We start from the raw sequence: 20276 nt of genomic DNA, 5'->3' as shown, positions 1-20276 counted from the left end.
AACCAAGCTTTTTTGACAACCTAGCATTGTACTTTCACTAGTTAATTCAGACAACATTTTGGGTGGTTAATTGCTGTTTTTGTCTATTGACACATTTTGTTTGGGTGTCACTCATAGGCATAATTGGTAGGAGATCAAAAGTTATTTGTAAATAACATATCTATACCTCTGCCTGCCTGCCTGCCTGCCTGCCCATCCGTCCATCCATCCATCCATCCATCCATCTCCAATTGTGGTGAAAGAAATTTGTAGGTTCACACATATACCATTTTTAGCCATTCAAAAAATCTCAAAATATGATTTATAAAACGTGTGATAAACATAAAGTAGGATCATTATTTAATTTACAAAGATTCCTCTCTGATCTTGATGCCTTTGGAGTAAAAAGAAGAAAACCCCTAGGCCATATTTTAAAACTCTGACAATTAAGATGTTCCCATTCAAACTAAAGAGTACAAAACTATTTGGTTCTTCATTGAGTACTGCATCCTGTAGTCTGTGGATAAATTTGCACTACATTTTCCAAGTTTTTGTGCATTTGAAGTTATAGGCCTGCCATCTAGGAGAGGGGGAAATTGGATAAATGAAGTGGGAACACTAAGATCGTATCTACCATCACCTGATCTAAAAGAGCTTGAAAATGTATGGAACTGACACTGTTAATGGTCCTATTTATATTGTTTTATACATTAAACTCTTTCTTGTCTCATAAGAAGGCACAGTGTGACACTCAGTGAATTGTTTGAATTTGTCTGAGGCTGTTGAAACAGCCACTAGCATGAATAGTCCCTCTGATGGAAAGTTGCTGGGAACCTCAGATAAAAGCTGAATAAGAGAGAGCAATGTGTGCTGTTTGCCTAGATTCAGTGTTCTTATTTACTTTATTATATAGATAATCAGATTGTAAACCTAAACAAATATTGTTTATGTGAAATTCAGCTTCCTTTAACCTTTTCATATGTTTCTGAGCAGAAAAGACATCTGTAAAGTCCACATCTCATAGAATCTAGTCCACCTTTGCCCATGTGCAAATATATACACATTCTATAGAACAATAAAGGGGCATGCCACGGTTTTCCATTTCTTCTTTCTGTGGACCAAAACTTTTTTATTCCTTTATTCCTAGGTAACAACCTGTTCCTTACACCTTCCTGATCAGAAACAACATCCTTCCAATCTCATCCTGAACTAACTTTTTCTTGGCTTTTGCACACATGACACCTTAGAAATGTTATATGATTCTCCTGAAGGGGCTTCACAGCTACAAAATCAATTTGTATTCTTTTTTTTTTTTTTTACCCTTCTTTGTTTCAGCAGATTTCTTGTTCCAAACTCCTGTAAGAAGCTTCAAGCCAAAGGGAGAAGGCACAATGCATTCCAATAATAATAATAATAATAAGTTTTATTTATAAACCGCTATTCCGTGTTGATCATAGCGGTATTCCAAGGATGAGTAGCATCCCTATCATCCATATGATTTCTTGTTTGTTGTCTGTGGCATACCTAGTATATTCAGCACCTGTTGCAGATCATTTTTAGTACTCCCACCCACTTTTCTTCAGCAGAATTTTTCAAGTCTAGCAGAGCTGCTGAGCAAGTGGCAAAGGGAAATGACTCTCTTTTACTGACTGGCCAGCAGAGCCACCAGACCGAGAAGGCAGTCCAGTCCCACCAATGGCTGCTGGTAGGAGTGGGCTGCTCCTCTTGACCTGCTGGGTGCGTGGGGGTGTGGGGAGACTCACTTTCCTCCCTGGCCAGGAGAACCACCAAACCTGGAAGGCAGCCCAGTCCTAGCAGTGGCCACTGGTGAAGGTGAGCTGGTCCTGCCATACCACAGCCTTTTCTAGGTCTGGTTGAGCTGCTGGCCAGGAAAAGAGGGAGGAAGCTCACTTTGCAACCTGGCAGCAGAGCCACCAGACTTGGAAGGCAGCCCATTCTCACCAGTGCACCCCCTATCTCCTAGTGATTCCCCTGTTTGTTGTCATTGTGTTCTGTCTCCAACTCATGGCACTATATCATAAGGTTTTCCTGGCAAGAGTTTTTCAGAGGAGGTTTACCATTGCTTTCCCCTAAAGCTGAGAGACCATGACTTGTCCAAAGCCACCCTGTAGATTTCCATAGCTTTAAATCCTGGCCTCAAACAGTCCTAGTCCAACACTCAAACCACAACACCACATTGGCTCTCATGACTGATGGATATTCTTCAATAGTTATTTTGCTAATGGCCAAAGTAGTGAACCCATCCTTATAGACCAGTGGTGGCGAACCTATGGCACATGTGCCAGAGGTGGCACTCAGAGCCCTCTCTGTGGGCACATGCACCATCATCCCAACACAGAGTTTGTTACTAGAAATCCAGAGAGACGCGGCACTTTGCAATAAATAAGTGGAGTTTGGGTTGCAGTTTGGGCATTTGGTCTCTAAAAGGTTCTCCATCATTGTTATAGACAGATTGCACAAAGTAGTGGATAAACAGACTACTAATCAGGAAGTCCCTTGTTCAGATCTTCCCTCTGCCATGAACTCACCAGAGGAAAATTTTCTAGTTATATTCTTTCAGCCTTTACAACCTCCCATCTTCCCCACAATATGGTGAATAATAACAACCACAGGTGGGCAGCAAGAGCAGATGAAGTGCTCTTATTTGACACTATTAGGAACTCTGGGAAACATTGGTTAAGAAGAGGCCAGGTGGATGGGAACTTCCGGAAGATGGCGAGGTAGCAAGTCATTTGCGACACAGTAGGGGTAGCAACAATGACCTCTTTTTGCAAGGCTGATTAGCTCAAAAATAACAGAAGATAAGAAGAGCTAGAGATCACCCCGAGGTACGGGAATCCGGACGGGTCCAGAGGGGTCCCAGGAAGGGTGATCTCAACATCCTCTCCCGTCCATGAGGGCCCTGTGGGAACCCTGGGGACGAGGAACACCGCGCGGCCAAGATAAAGGGCTATCATGGTAGCAAACTTCGCTGAACCCCCCCATAAATGCTCAAAAAGCTGTGGGTGGAAAGTTGGTGGAGTGTGGTAAGAAAGATCTCACTGTGAAAAAAAACGGCATCGGAAAGCAAAGCAGTAAAGGTCAGGGATGGATTGCGAAAGGGATAAGAAGGAGAGAGCAGTGATCAACATGGAGGGCGAGCATAGTATGATGAGAAGAGAAGCAGATAGTAGACTATTAAGAAAATCACAAAAGCAAATGGTAAGTAAAATAAAGGAAGAAGGCAAGTTGCAAGGCCAAAACAAGTATAAGGGAGAGAGGAAAGAGAGGAAAAGGAAAAAAATACTGACAGCAAAGAAGAGGGAGAGAAACGGATCTGGGGGGAGATGATGCCAGAAAGGAAGAGAAGATTAAAATAATGTGTTTTGTGTAGGAGCCGGAAAGCCTGAGGTGAGCCGACAAAATATAGACAGGAACGAGAGCAGAGATTTGGCCAGCCAGGAGTGGAGAAGGGAAGGAGGAATGGTGAAGTGGAAAAACTTAGACCCAGGACGAAGAAGCAGACGAAACGGAGCACAGCAAGCCATCGGACCAGGACGCGAGAACGCCAGACGGAAAGGACAGACACGGACCCAGGATGCCGAGAAGAGACTGGAAACGGCACCAGCCCAGACCCGGGACCCGGACGCGACAGCAGAAGCCGACGTAAGCAGCCAATGGCACTAGGACGCGACGCCGAAGCCAGCCCACGCCCGAGCAAGAAAGCCCTCGCACCAAGACGGGACACAGGACTGTAAGCAGCCAGACGGTTGGGCACGCCCAAAAAGCCAGCACAGTTCCAGAAGACACGGGACGCCCACAGAGGGCCACCCAAAAGAAGCTTATTTGTGAGGCAGGACTTTGGTACGAGGGCCAATGTAAGATAAAACCGTTGGGGCCCCAAGAGGGCGAAAATCGACGGAATCGCGATAGATCACCACACCAAAAAAGGCGAGCAACCTGGTAACAACAGCAAACTAGACCAAGGGTTTAACGCGGCTGAGCGTGGGAGATGGTTTCGGCATACACCTCACTGCAGGACAAAGCAGACAGCCTGCCTGGGGTTTTCCCAAGGTCCGACAAGCCACATGGGTGAGCGGGAAATGATTTAGTGGAAATTAGGAATTCAGTCAAGGGACGTGACGTAAGAGTAAGAAAAGATTAGGTAGCAAGAGAAAGAGGATAGACGGCTGGAGAAAAAGGGAGTGAAATAGGGGACACCTAGCGGCCTGGAGAGTTACTGTCAACTAATGAGTAGAATAAACCCTGTGTTTTGTAAACATCCTATATCTCCCAGGTCTTGAAAGCTGTGAAACATAATGGAACTAGCCTTAGGCTAGAAGGGGGCTAAAGAACCTTAAGCTGATACTCGATAAACAACAACCTCTAAGCTTAAGTATTGGATGAAACTTATAAATTGTGATTGATACAAACTTAAATAATCAAATAGCTCAAGCTATTGGGACTTTCTCGTGTATAGTTTTTGAACACTTCTCGCTAGCTTAACAATTAAAACAAGGAGGGAAAGCACTATTGTTACCCCAACAACTAACAATGACCACAAGAAAAATGCTACAAAATGTCAGAGGCAAAACAAAGCGTAACAGAAAGAGAAGACCAGTCAATTGAATTAAAAATGGGATCCAAATGCTAAAGTGATGGAAATGGGAACAGAGAATGGAAAGAAAAAATATTGCGAAAAAGTAGAGGAGAAATATTAAAACAAGAAATTAAAGGAATCACGAAAATGAAATTACGGAAAGACGTTTACAAACAGGAAAACATAGCTGACGTTGAAAAGGAAACAATGAGAGGAATAAACACGAACGACCGTGAAGCAAATAAGTGGGAAAGTTGAAGAATTTAGAGAGGAGGACAACAGAGCAGTGAGAAAGAAGAAAACCAACTAAAAGCAATAACTACAAGAGACCCAGGAACAAAAGCAGAGACTACTGCACACGACCTGAACCGAGGGCAGAGACAGGCAAAACAGACCAATGTATTAAAATAACCGACGGCACGTAAAGAACAAGCGGGGAAGGAAGGAAGAGTTATACCAGGGTACTGGGAAGGAAACAGGTTTACGCAACAGGATGGATAGGAAAAAAAATTAGGGAATCAGGGGACGAAGCGGGACGAAAAAAATGGGCTTTCCAGGTGAGGAAGGGCCAAGGCAGGAGGCTGAAGGGGGTAGGGAAAGGGGGGAACAAAAAATTGAACGAGGAAAAGTACGAGCAGAATAGCGAGCGAAATAATAGGAATATTGACGGGAAGCGATCAAGAGAACAGATTCAAGCATAGCCAGAAACAGAAGCCTGACCCAGAGACAAGGTGGTGATCGAATGACGAGAGAAAGGAATCAAAAGCCAAAAAAAGAATCCAGGGCAAGGTAACGGAAAAAGAAGATATGTGTGGATGGGGATGAACTTAAAATTTTTAAGGAATGTGCCGTCTGATGTATTGAGAAGGGAGAAGACGACATAATACGGAACATTGACAAAGATGTGACAAACTGAAGCAGGTGAGAATATCGGTGGAGACCGAGTGAAGGCAGATTACGTTTTACTTGAGAGGCAAAGGGACAATCAAGATTGATACAACTGAGAAAGCCAGAAGATTTTATAATGATGGGTTCAAAGGAAGAGGGAAGGAGGAAAAGAAAAGAGAATCAAGAAGGAAGAGACGAAAGGGGAAAGGAAGAGAAGAATGAGGAAGAAATGCCCCAGAGAGGAAGAAACACGGAACTGGGACAGCGGAGATGAAATAAACAGAATAGACGATGAAGAATATTACTCTGGGAGTCGGGGGGGAGGGGGGAAATGGGGGAATGGACTTAAACCCAGGACAAGGAAGCTTAAGTGACTGTGAAAGGGGAGGAAGAGAAGTCAGGTAAAGGAGGGTTTAGGGAAACCAGAGAAAGAAAAAGCTGAATAAAAGAAATAAATGGAAATTTTTTCTCTTGGAACATTAAGGGACGAGAACGCAGCCTAAAGAGAAAAAGAATATTTTCATATTTTAAGAAAAAGAAAATGGGGGATAGATCAGTAATCAGGAAACTAGAATCAGCGAGAAAACAGAGGAAAAAGGAGAAAAATATCTAAGGAACCCGAAAGCTAGGACAAATATTAGTAGTGGCAGGAAAACAAAAAAAGAAAAATGGTGAGAGTGATATAGGCTTAAAAATCAAATCCCGGCAAAAGAAATAATAAAATGATGCGGAGGGGGAGGGTAGATATGGTTGGGAATTGAGGATAACAGTAAATAATAAAAAAACCTTAGTGCTTGGAATATATGGGTCATACAGGCTAAAAGCGTGTTTTAATAAGAAAACGACTTAACTTGTTGAAAAACACTTAACTAGGAACACTTATAAATAATGGGGGATTGGAAGGGGGGTACTAAAAACCTCAGGAATGGACAGAACAATCAAAAGAAAAAGAATCCAGAGACAAACAAGGGGAAATTACCTAACAAAATGTTTTTCCGAAATGCAAGATGCACGGTCAAATTAAGACCCCTGGAGACACAAAGTCCCACAAACAAAAAAAAAAGATTATACCGTTTTCCTCAATGCCACATAAAAATCTCTGCTTCCAGAATAGATATGTTTTTGATCTCCAAGGTTATGCCTCAAAGATATAAAGAGAGTTTAAGATAAAAAACAAAAAATAAAGCATCAGACCCACAACCCATTTAGCAGAAAAGTAAAACAATAGGGAAAGAATTCATTGGAAACTAAATGAAAACATGTTTAAGAACAGGACAAACAAAAGAACAAACTAAAGAAACAAGAAAGAATTATTTTAAAGACAACAGATGCTCTGAAGTGGAGAATGACAACGATAGGGAAGCTTCAAAAGCAGAGTTTATCCCGGAGGGTCCTAATGAAGAAAGGGCTTTGAAGGAAAATAAACAAAGAAAGGAGATACAAGAATTATCAGATAAAATCCAAAAGAAAGAGATAGGAATTGATTTGGAAATAGCACAAAGGAAGGAAGAAGAAAATAAGTAAGAGATTTGGATTGTTACTTAAAAAAGAATTGGAACAGTAAGCTAACAAGAAGAAGTTAGAATAAAAAAGTAATGGGGGAGAATAGAGTACTAAAGAGAGGGAACAGAGGGGATTTTGAAGGGGGAAACAAAGTGGGGGAAAAAGGAAATTACTGGCCTACAAAAATAAGGAAGAAAAAAGAGCGAAACATAATTACAGAAAACAAGATGGGGATAAAAGAGATACAGAAAGTGGGGGAAATCAAAAAGGTATTTTGCAATTTTTTTTCAAATCTAACTGATAAACAAGACTCAAGAGCTATAGAAGAGAAAAAATTAAAATAATATTTGTGAGAAGGTTCATAAATTAGATTTAACGAAGGAAGAGAAAGAAAAATTGAATGGAGAAAATTACACAAACAGAAATCACAACAGGGTCAAATAGCTAAGGCAAAAAGTGGAAAAAAAAGCAACGCAGACCGGACGGGTTCACGATGGGATACTATAAGACCTTTCCAAGATTTTTACTAGACCCACCAAGAAAAACATTAAGCAATTTTAGAAGAGTGGGATACACCAGTCATGGAGAGAAGGCCAACATAGTTTCTGATAGAAAAAGAAGGTTAAAGCTAGATCACTCCCACAAAGCTACAGACCTATCTCACTGCTAAATAACGACTACAACAAAGTTTTGCAAACAGAGTGGCGGTGAAGAATAAAGAAAATCTTGATTAGTTGGATAACATAAAGATCAGAATGTGGCTTTTCTTAACCAAAAAGACATGTAAAACAACATATTAGAACAAGGTCGTTAAGTTTAAGGAATTGCATGTTAATAGAAACAACCCAGGGAAAAGAACATAAGTGATGTTAAGCGTAGATGCAGAGAAAGCAAGATCGATAATTTTGAAATGGGGATTTCTATTTTGGATTTATTAGAAAAATTGGATATGGAGTTAGAAAATTACATACAAGTGGGGAATGAGAACAAATATACCAAGAACAAAATGAGGAAAAACAAGAATCAGAATTAACGGGTTTCCAAAACGACAAAGTGAAAATAACCAAAAGGCACAAGACAAGGTTGTCCGCTCTCTCCACTGCTCTTTATACTATGTTAGAAATATTAATGTAAAAAAATGGAAGAGAACAACCCACAGATCAGAGGATAAGCAGATAAGGGAACGAAATAAAAAAATATGTGCAGTACAGCGGACGATTTGTTAATTATGAGTTGAAGGACATCAAAATGAAGGGCCTACCCAAAGCATGTGAAAATGTTGAAGAATAGGGAGCACTAGCCGGGGATGAAATAAACAAGGATAAAAAATCATCTATGCTGTGTAGTAAACACGGATGGCGGAAGGCAGGGAAACAATATACTGTCAAGAGGTAACGAAGATTGTAAATACAAAAGTAAAAATAAAAAATATCTGCGGAATAAATCTGACGAAAAGAAAAAACGGGGGCGGAAAACTATTGACAACAATTATAAAAAAACATGGGTGTGAAATTAAAAATAAATCTAACCAAATGGCAGGATTTACAGATTTCACTATTGGGGAAAAATAATCTAGTATTAAAATGAATATATTACCAAAAATAATGTAACTTTTTCAAAACTGCACAAGATCTTAAAGGATCAACTAGTTAACCAATGGAAAAAAAGATATTTCAAAAGGTTTATATGGGCGGGACGTAAACCAAGGAGAAAGGGAGGATACTTAACTGATTTGAAAGAAAGAGGTGGCGTTGCGGCTGCCCAGACCATTTAAGATATATTAGGAGGCAAATTGTTTTTTAGACTGGTTGAGAGAGTGGGATAAACTTAGAAAATGAAAGCTTATTGAATTTTAGAGGGGTTTAAAAAAATAAAGAGATATGGATGGCAACGCATATATGTGGAATGGGAAGACAGATCAAAACAAACAATTCAAGGATCATATTAACGTAGGTCATTACTTAAAACTTGGGGAGAAATATAAAAAGAAATTATATAGAAGAATTCACCTATGGAAATCCTCCACACGAAAGCCTTTATGATTAGAGGGAAACTTTGAGTTGTGGAGAAGGCCTGGCTCAAATAGAAAGATAACTTGAATGAAAAAGGAGAATGGTAGAATAAAAAGTAGAGAAGAGAGTTAGGGAAAAAAACAGGGGGTATAACAATTTAAGAGGTTTGGTTCCAGTACTGTATATGCAATTGGAGTACAAGATTACAATTGGATAGGAGCCAGGGAAGAGAATAGCGATGGAAAAAAAAATGAAGCTGGATAGGATTTGAGAAGGGGAAACAAGGGAATAATCTAAAGAATATATAAAAAGGAGTATAAAACTGGAATTGTGAAGAAGAAACGAATAAAAGGTGTGTAGGTTAGAAAAGGGCGAACAAAAATGTAAACAGGAAATATACAGTTGGGAAAAGATGGGAAAGGGCATGGGGGGGTAGAGAACCTGAAACTTTAACGTGTGTGTGTAGACCTAAAGGAAAATTTATGATGAACAATGATGCACAGGTGGCATAATTCCCCCCTCAAGGCTGGTAAGATGGTTAAAAATGGACAGGATAGAGTTGGAGGTGGGTTGTAACAGTCACTATGGTTGGCTATCGAAATAAGTGGGGTGGAACAGGCCCAGATGGGTGAAGTAAGTACGGAAAAAAGTACAGGAGATAATTGAGGAAATATTACCAAATATATAAGAGTGGAACAGAGAATAATGTTACTAAACATGAGTTGAAGACGATACACAAGAAAATATAGAAAATTTATGGGTTGAGTCGTAAGTAACAACAGCAAGGATGGGACTACGTTAGCGAAAAAATTGGAAAAAGATGGGAGATGTAGGGACATAGATTGAGTGGTATTTAAAGGCCCCTAGAGGCCATGGAGATGGAGACTCTAACGATTGGTTACGGGACGAGTGGGACAGGCATCTTAAATGAAGAAATGTGGAAACCATAGGGTAGTCTGCAAGAGAGATGGAAAAACCAGACATAAAGTTCCCCACGTGTCTTAAGCAAACAGACATAAAATGTTAGTTTCAGAGATAGGAGGGTAGATTGGAAGGATGATTCTGTTTAGTTAACTAAGATAGAAACGGCGAAGATATAATCAAAGTTATGGAAATATGACTGCATAAAAAAGAACCAAGAAGATGTTATTAGGGTGAGCTGGGTTAGATTTTGTATACAGGAATAGAGGAATAATTTCTTACACTGTAATCGCTCAATAAGCGAGGGAGAGTGGTAATAAATTATCGGAGCGTTGTGGTCATCGGTGCTGGAGGGGGAAAGGGAAAAACCGACAGAAAGGGTCCAGAGGAGGCCCAACAAAGGAAAACGTCAGAATCGAACGGAATATTAGGAGGTTTTTGTTTTATTTACTGTATATATGTAATAAAAATTTCTATTAAAAAAAAAAAAAAGAAGAGGCCAGGTGGGTATCTCTTTTCTCTAATCCCCTCAGGGAGATAAGCAGTAGAAAAGAAGGAGAGTTCAGTGGTACAACTGTTCCCTGGAGACATCACCACCTCCTGGAGCCAGAAACAGGTGGGGGTTCCCCATTGTTATTTGTTTGAGAGTATTCTGCCCCAGAGCTGCCCCAAATTCACTGTGTTAATGCCACACCTACTCATAATAGGTAAACTTGGTCTGCTAAGAAATTGTAGCATAAACTTTTGTAGACATGGTCTACCTCTTCAGCCTCAAAGTTGCTGCAAGACCCCTTTGCAGACTAAGACTAGGAAAGCTTATGCTACAACTTATTTTGCACAGTGAGGGGCTTGATAGACAGCCCTTAAGGGGTGGCCTCCAGCTGCCCCTTTTCTAGCCAGATCAGAGCCATGGCAACCTCACACTGGGGCCCCAATCTGACCTTTTGAGGGCATGGCTATATGGTGCCTCTTTGGTGCTGCATCATCTGGACGCAGCGCCAGAGCAAGTCATGATGCCACATGCCATCTGGGGTGGCACACAGTCTCAGAGCAGGGGAGGGGAGGCGGCAGGCATGCATTGTCAGGAAGCTGCACCCCAACTCTACCCCCAGGCCAGCCTTTGTCTCAAAGGTGCTCCAATATCCCTGTGCATACAAATATCCTCATTGGCAACTAGGGAGGGTGGATGGGACAGAAGCTATTGCCCAGCAATGGGCATTTATATGGTTGCTAGAATAAATTTATATGATTGCTAGGATGCATTTATATGGCTGCTAGGACATGGCTGCTAGGACAGAGGTGCATTACCGCTATCCAGAAACATAAATTTTAAAGCTCTGTGAGGAATTGGATTAAGTACCCTTAATGCAGTGGTTCTCAGATTTTTTACCCTTGTGACCCCCTTTGTTTACTGTGCATATTTTCATCCACACATTTATGTATACTGTATATACTCAACTATAAGTCAAGAGGTTTATGCTCCAAAATTGACCCTGGCTTCCTATGGAAAAAAACTCTCCATTTAAATCCACTTGCTTCCTTTCTCAATCTGATGTTAAAACCTCTTCTCCAGCCACTTGGGAATTGGTTGGGAGAGGTCCAGAGAAGGAGAAGGAGGGACAGAAGTGGTATTTCCTTCTTTCCATCCTTCTTTATAGCCCCCTAGGTTTTATCCTCAACTTATCCACAGGTCATATCAAAATCCAGGATTTTGACCCTGAAACCTTCCCTCAACTTATAAATGAGGTCGACTTGTACACGGGTATATACAATATTCATATTTCAACATTTTATAAGGAAACAGCTATCCTTCTCCTCCTTCCCCCATAGCCAAAGGCTCCAAGAAACCTCCTTGCCTTTCTCTTCCTCTCCAGGACAGAAAAGGTTTGGGAGAAAGAGGAATCAGGGCCTCCACATCTTGCACCTCCTTGAGCAATTCTCAGAGCCTTCCTGGGGGTCCTGCCCTATAGTTTGAGAACCACTGCCTTAATGGATTTGTGTAAATATTCAGAAGACTGGTAAATTATATCCCCAGCATCTCTCTCCAAGTAAAAAGAAATGGGAGCAAAATAAGGTCAGTATGTTACCAAGGACTGCTATCAGAAAATAGGGACAGTTTAACCACTGGTGGCGCAGTGGTTAAATGCCTGTACTGCAGCCACTCACTTAAAACCACAAGGTTGTGAGTTCAAGACCAGCAAAGGGGCTCAAGCTTGACTCATGCTTACATCCTTCCAAGGTTGCTAAAATGAGTATCCAGATTGTTGGGAGCAAATTAGCTTACAATTGTAAACCGTTTAGGCACTGCTTAGGCGGTATGAAGCAGTATATAAATGAAGCTTGTTTGTGAAGTTGAACGCTTTCGTGGCCGGCATCCATGGTTTTTTGTGTGTTTTTCAGGCTATGTGGCCATGTTCTAGAAGATTTTCTCTGAAGATGCCAGCCACAGATGCTGGCGAAACGTCAGGAAGAAAATCTTCTAGAACATGGTCACATAGCCTGAGAAAACCCACAAAAAACCATGAAGATTGTTTGTTTGTTTTGTTTGTTTGACAGATCAATAGAGATAATTGTAGCATGTGCCTTTCTCCATAGACGCAAGTTGCCTGCAGCAGACCTTTTCAGCCTGGTGGCTTCCAGATGTGCTTGACTACAATTCTCATCATTAATACCAGAAGGGCCGTGATACTAGGATATATAGTCCAACATATTTAGAAGGTACTGGATTGGGGAAGGCTGAGCTTCAGCCTTTAAGCTGCCTCCTATAAGTTATATTGTCCTGAAATGAAGAAAGCAAAAGAAAAAAAAGGAAAGGGAGAGTGTAAAGGTATTTTGTGCCAAACCTTTGGTGATCTCCTCCTCCTCCTTGTGTGCTGTGCACCATTCTGAGACGAGAAGATGAGTGGCCTTGGATGCAGTCCCTTGGCCTTTTTATCTATCTCTACATTATTGCAAGATCCTGTCTAACTGCTCTCAGCTATATTTTGAAAACAAACATCATTTAAGCAGAATATTTTTATGAAAACTTGTGTCCATTAATTTTTATTTTGAGAGTTTAAACAAATAGCAGGGCAATGTCACATGCCAGAACATGTTTGCTAAACAAAAGTGAGTTGTTTGCACTATCACTCCCCATCTCCACCCCCACCTGGACACACCATTGTCCCTTCCTCATCTTTGGGGGAAAGAAAAATAGGTAAAGGGATGATAGCCCTGTTTATGTATTTGAAGGGGCATCATATTGAGGCTGGAGCAGCAAGCTTGTTTTCTGCGGTTCCAGAGAATAGGACATGGAACAATACATTTAAACTACAGGAAAAGAGATTCCACCTAAACATTAGGAGAAACTTCCTGACAGTAAGAGCTGTTCAACAGGGCACATACTCGGAGTATGATGGAGTCTCTTTCTTTGGAGATCTTTAAATAGAGGCTGGATGGCCTTGCATTGGGGAGCTTTTATTCTGTGTTCCTGTATAGCAGAAGGTTGGACTGGATGGTCCTTGGGGTCTCTTTCAGCTCTATGATTCTATGAAATCATTTCTGACTTATGGCAACCCTAAAGTGACCCTATGAGTTTTTCTTGGCATTTGTTCAGAGGAGGTTTTCCATTGCCTTCCCCTGCGGCTGAGAAAATTTATCCAGTGGGATTCATGGTATCACATGTAACTAAGATGCTAAGTTACTGTTAAACTCTAAATGGCCAAATCTTTTTAACTGTGTTACAGAGCTATAAACTTTATCACACCAAGCTCCTAAGACACCACTTTCCCATTAGTGCAAGAAATGCAAATATATCAGGTTGGGGACAGTGATTATTCCACAGCTCTTCCAAAAAATTGCCACGGTTCTGCCTTGGCTTTTGTGTTTTGCACAATGGCATCCACAGTCTATCTCCTTGCCCTATGCATTTCCCAGCCTTCCTTTATTTATTTCTATTTATTTTTATTTTTAGTACAATTTCACAATCATGGCAATCTATTCAGTTAAAAAAAAGAAAATAAATGGGTGAGAGAAAAATAGTCTGCTTGGGGATAGCGAGCGGGAGGGGGAGAGGCGCAGAATCACATCCACTCACAGCACAGGACCACCCACATATAAGAAATGCTTTGAAAGGAACTTATCATGCATGAACTAACACTGGAAAAGCAGTGCAATTGGAGCACCCCCACAACAGATGAACTACAGATTAGCTACTGGACAGATACAGCATCATGTGGTAAGGTATGGTCACAGACACCACTATCCTGTTCTGATTCCATTTTTCAAGCTTTGTGTGATAAATTCCAGAGTCTCCTCTTATCTAGCTTGGTGCTGCCTCAACATGCAAAAGAAATGAAGGCAAAAACGTGTCACAGCTTAAGCCAGAACTTGAACCATATCATATTCTTCCTCAACCATTTAGTGAGGCCACAGCCCCATAACTATAAACACAACTTAAATATTACAGCTATACCATGAAAGGAGTGATCCTATACCTTACTACATTATAGCGGTAATGTGATTTACTTGTGCCTTCATTATTGAAAATGGAAACTTTTATAATTAATTATCTGTAATTAGTTATTTGCATGCTCTGAAGGAAATGAGTCACTAATCTTAACTGCACCGACCTCAAATGTCTTTTGGATTCCCAGCTCTATTTTGTTTCCCATTACGAAAATATGAAAAGTCTGCTTCAAAGCAAATGTACATTCCCAGAATGTGCTCTGCTCATTAGGAGCACATGCTTCAATTCCAGGAAAGAGGCTTCTGGCATCTTGTACAGGGCTAATCCTTATTGTGATTTAAAGTGCCTGAGTGGGAACTTCTTTTCTCTTTTTTTTGGGTCACGCTCATTGTTTCAATCCCTTGGGGAAAATGTCTGCTCTCTCTTAGTGAAAAATTTAAAGTGATCAATTTTAATCCCTCAAGTGCCGTATTATTTAAGGTTGTGTGTGTGGCTGGAGGCAGAGTTTGTCAAGATCTGACAACTGGTCATGGCCTGCCATCTGTGTCATTATATAATATATAATATAATTATATATATTATAATTATATATATATATCAATATAATTATGAGTCCCCTTAGGTAAGCAGTTCAAATCCTCCACCCGCATCTGAAAACTTGGATCTGGTTCTGTTTCTCCGCATTATTGGGGTGTTGTTTTTTTCCTTCAGTACATAAGATGACTATCTGGAAAAGTTGGAAGGGAATCCTGTAGCACGTTAGAAATTTAGAGGCTGGACAGACTGCCCGGAAATGGGGGGCTGGAGCTGCTTGTTTTTGTTCTCGAGGGATGCCTCAGCAGCCAAACTGCACAGCGTCCCTCTGTATCAAAAAGAATCTGGAAAAAACAGGTTCTTTTAAGTCTGCACGGCGGACATCACAAGTGTGCCATTGGCATACTCTGGCACATCAGTTACATAAGCGATGATTTTTTATTTTAAATTTACTTTTTAAAAACCCTGGGCCTCTCCTTTCTCTTCCCACTGAGCCTTGCCCCACTAAAACCATCCCTTTAGTGTTTTAAAGGGACGCAGATGAATACCAGAGCCCATTTTTTCCAGAAGGCAAATGTTTGGGGAACAGTGGTGTCACCCCCCTCCTTTACATTGTCACCTGGTGTGGCCTGAACCCCCTGCACCCACTAGTGACATCCTTGGTGACAAGTTTCTTTTGGAACTTAAAGGTATTTTGATATGCGTCACTCCATCGTCTGATGGCATTTAGGAAAAGAACTGAAAGGAGCCTCTCCTGGCAAGAGAAAAAGAAGTCTTTGGGAGACTGCTGTATGCAAACAAATAGCAATAGCAAGCACATTTCTATACCACTTATCAGTGCACTTAACAATCTGGGTAAACATCTGGGTACTCATTGTAGCGACCTTAGAAGGATGCAAGCCTGAGTCGAGCTTCAGCCCTTTTGCTAGTATTGAACTCGCAACCTTATGGTTTGTGGGTGAGTGGCTGTAGTAAAGGCATTTAACCACTGCACCACCAGGGTAAGTATAGTGTGGCCTAAATCCTATTGATTTGTCCCAATGAAGATAGACCCATTGAAGTCAGTGTTGAAGGATTTGAACACATAGGTAAATTGAATTGACTCATCTACTCTAATAAGAATTAGCAATAAGAATTCAGGCCTGTGTGTCCTCATACTTACTAAGGGCGGTGTTGCTGGGCCTATGACTGCTCCAGTTGGTGAAGAGTGTGGGTGTGGGTCCAAGGCGCAATAAAGCGCAGACGCTTGAGGATGCTTAACTTTCTTTATTCCAACTTAACAGTTCCCAAACGAGGAAACATGAAAAGACTGGTTACTTCACCATCCGTTTATAACTTCCACCCAAACTCAGTCAAAGGGCTGGTGCCTTCCTCTTCAGGCCCCATCTCTCCAGCAGCTACTCTGGCACAAGCTCCACAGTCAGCAGGCCATCACCTTCCATGTATGTCCCAGAAGAGCCATGGGCCCGGGCCTATTATAGGTCTGGCTTGATAGGGCCCTCTGGTCTTTTCCAAAGCCAAGGGGTGCACCCTTTTAGCAAAGAAGCCTTCTACAGGACAGTCCTGCTCATTCCCACGTCCGCTTCCCTCGCACCTGCCTCACAGGTATCAGCACCCTATCTCTGCCGTCCACGCATCCCTCACCCGGGCCATGATCTCCTCTTCATAGCCTTTCTCCAATCCCCCTTCTGGCGTCTTTCTCCCTCTCCTCTTTTCTAGCCCGCAGACCCGACTCCTCCCCGGACCCCGCCCCGGGCCCAGCTGCCTCCCCTGAGACTATCACCCACCCCTCCTCAACAGCTTCCCCATGGTCCTCTTGTCCATCATCTTCAGGTGTGGGACCCCAACCCAACTCCTTCCCTTTGTCCACGCTTTCACAGGGGGTTATTACTGGATCACTGCTGGGACACATTGAAAAAAGGGAGAGACACTGAAAGGTATGAGAGAAGTGGGAAGAATGCCTTCCTCCCCACCTTGATGAGCTTGAGCTCTTTCTCTTCCAGTGTTTGACTCTCATTGGCCTGTTACAGACAGCCAAAATAAAGCTGCTTCGAGTCACAGTGGAGGTATGGTGTTTCAATGATGCATGCGTCCTAAAAGTCTAGAAGCTTCACCAAAGCTACGCCCCAGTCCTTAGGGCTGGAGCGTGGCTTTGGTGCGACTTCTGGACTCTTAGGACGCATGCATCATTGAAACACCATACCTCCACTGTGACTCGAAGCAGCTTTATTTTGGCTGTCTGTAACAGGCCTCTGTTTGTTCACCAGGAACACCAGAGACATTGGGAGAGATGTGCAGGTCTATCATTTCCTGGGAGAAAGAAAGTTGTGTCCTCCTGTCCTTTCTAGTATAGACAGCTGCTTGCCTAGAGGAGCCCATGAAAAAGGATGACAAGCTTCATGGATGGCCTGAAGCTTGCACACCACTTAGTATACAAGACCCACTAGCAGCTCTGGCTCAGCACAATGCTACTGAAGTGCAGCTTCTTCCTAAATTGAACTGAGTAAAATACAGTCACATCTTGTAACTCCTGGGTACCCTCCTGATGATAAAACTGAAAAAGACCAGGAGTTTAAACAATGATGATAAGGCAGTGTCACCAAATATTAAGCAAAGCAGACTGAACAAATATGAGCTGCTGCCAGTAAATAAGTCTTGTCTGGGGGAACTGCCAAAGTGTTTTTTCAAACTGATCCAGTACACTAAAAAATGGATGAGGCGGTTACTCTTGTTTTTGGATGGGTAGAGGAGGAGAAGTTCAGTCTTTATGCAACCTCTGTGCCTTACATTTATCCTTCTTATCTTACCAGTTGAATACAGTATTCTAGATGGATATCCTTGGAGAGCAGTATCTCACAGAGCAAGACAGTTCAGACTAGATGAAACTATTACTCTGCATTGTTGGGAAGCTGGGCAGTTAAACTAGTCGACAGATTTTATCTGCTATGCACTCCACAACACTGAGATGGGACAAATGCAAGAAAGTAACAACCCAGCACTTTATTCCAGGTAATTGCAGTCTTCAGTTCAAGTGAGTTGCCTGGAATAATATACTTAACATACTCTTAGCATACTGTTCCTTGTCTTTAGAGCAAATAATATGAAACCATTACTAGGTCTTTCTATGGACAATTTAGATTTAAATTCAGTTAAGGAGCTTTCAGATCACAGGCAATTACTAAAAACACTTCAAACCTTAAAACACAACAGATTCCATCTTTAGTTATGAAAAGGAGGCCAAAAAGGATGCCCTCATCACATGCGAGAGGCGGGGCTTCTAGATGTCCCTCGCATGTGACGAGGGTGTCCTCACTGTGCGACGACGAATAGATGGTGCGCATAGCGATGATGTTACTGCTGCGTAACCTGCAGATGGAGCTGCGCAGCAGCAACATGCTCGCATTGCCGCCAGCTGTTTGCAGCGGTGCAAAAAAGAGCCGCTTTTTAGCAGTCCTTTTTTCTTGTATAGCCGCGTCACGCAATTTAGCTGCTGTGGCACGGCTACGCAAAAAAAGAGAGGTGGCTTTCTGGTGATCTGTACCCCGCCAGAGTGTCTCCATTTTGACATTTTGAAAACATAGGAAGGTCTTTATGGCTTCTAAAAAGAAAAATATGAGGCTTTCTATCTAGATTTGTCACCCTTTTATGTGGGAGCAACTATAATAGATGGGAATCTGCTTTCTGAAAGAGGAATACAGTAGTTGTTTCCAGAATCTGGAGAATTTGGCTTCCTCACTGGACTGGACTGCAATACACTATGGCTGGAATTCCACTTATGTAGCAGAAAGCCCTAAGGAACACAGCAGACACTTACAAGACTGCACTGCATAACTTTTACAAATGGATATGACAGCTGGCAGCTCCCATGTCAGGGGAACAGCAGTTCCACTCTGGATTTTAGACTGAATGTTAGAGCTATCCCAGATTAGAGTTAGATTTCAGAAGCTTGGATAGCTTTTTCAAAGTTCACTCTGGATTCACTGACCCCTGTCTGAGAACTCACCATCTGGCACTGTAAATACTGCTAAAGACCTGGATATTTCTTTTAAAAGTGCCACATTTCATTTTATGAAAGAAATCTGGTGTGTGGAGAAGGAGCATCACAAGTCAGTGGTGCAGTTTCAAATACCTGGTTGCTCTTTCTACAATTGATTCTTGACTCCTTCTACATGAGGTCCACCACCTTTTTATCTGCTACATTGCGAGAGGATGGTTCAGAAAGGATTTTATTGAAGCCAGAGGGAGGGAGGAAAGTAGGGAGGGGAAGCACTATTTCTTTAAAGTATCTCTTCAAGGTGAAGATGATATCTGTAGGATAAGATTCTACACTTTGGATAGCTTCTTCCAAATTCAGACTATAATCTACTGTCCTACTAACCCACTGACATGGAAGTCACTAGCCACCACTGTTCTCAGGAGAAGTGCATAAAGCCACTTCTCTTGCTTCCTATATCCACCTTTCCTGTGACATCTTTTGGCACAGCCCCTAGCTCCCAAGTGTCACTGTGTAAACAAACATCAATACGTACAACTGGCTACATAATACTTCCCTGTTTCCCTCTATCTCACCTTCCTCTGTTCATCTGCTGCACTTAAATCTTTGGCTGTAAGCTTCTCAGGGGAGGAACCTATATTTTTTATGTTGTAAAGCACCCAGCACAAGTGTCATCCTCTGAACCCATATTTTATTTCCCCTCTCTCATGTACTAGAACACTTCAGTTCAGAAATCTAGGCTTGAGTAGTGAAAACCAGAAAACATTGATTCAGCAACTATGGAGCAGTACAGAGTGTCAATAAGAGGTGCCGGGGAGGCTCCTCTCCTTGCTCCACAGCAGCGCCGTAGCAACCAAATTGTGTGGCGCTGCTGCACAGCAAGAACGGAGCATGCGGAAGTGTGTGCGATGACGTGCCGGCAGCGCAGCCCCGTTTGGACGCTGTGCTGCTGGCACATCATCGCTGCGTGCACCATCTGCATGGTGCCGTGCAGCTGCTGCGCGCCCATGATGTTCTAGGGTTGGGGGCATGTGCATGCCTCACCCCTGAGCAACCCTAGCACGTCATGGGCATGCCACAAAGGGCCTGTCTGTACTGGCCCTATAAATGTTCTCCATAGACATACATTGCCAGGACTGAGAAACCATTGTTAACACAGTACAATGAAAGCATACAGTAATTCAAATATTGAGCAGGCTGACACCCCATTTACCCATCAGATCAAATAATCTCACTTTCTCCTGTTTTCCCCAACTGCCTCACCTTTCACCCTGTACCATGCATTCTCATGTGACTGACTTTGAAACTCCAGGCACAGTCTCCCCACCCTTTCCCATCCACTTGTTAACCACCAAAGGAATATGAGCAACAGCCTTACCAATTAACTATATCTCCCAT

This window comes from Sceloporus undulatus, chromosome 2, assembly GCF_019175285.1.
Source record: "Sceloporus undulatus isolate JIND9_A2432 ecotype Alabama chromosome 2, SceUnd_v1.1, whole genome shotgun sequence".
Taxonomy (NCBI): Eukaryota; Metazoa; Chordata; class Lepidosauria; order Squamata; family Phrynosomatidae; genus Sceloporus; species Sceloporus undulatus.
The sequence above is the reverse complement of the archived record's forward strand: the minus strand, read 5'-3'. Positions refer to the sequence as shown.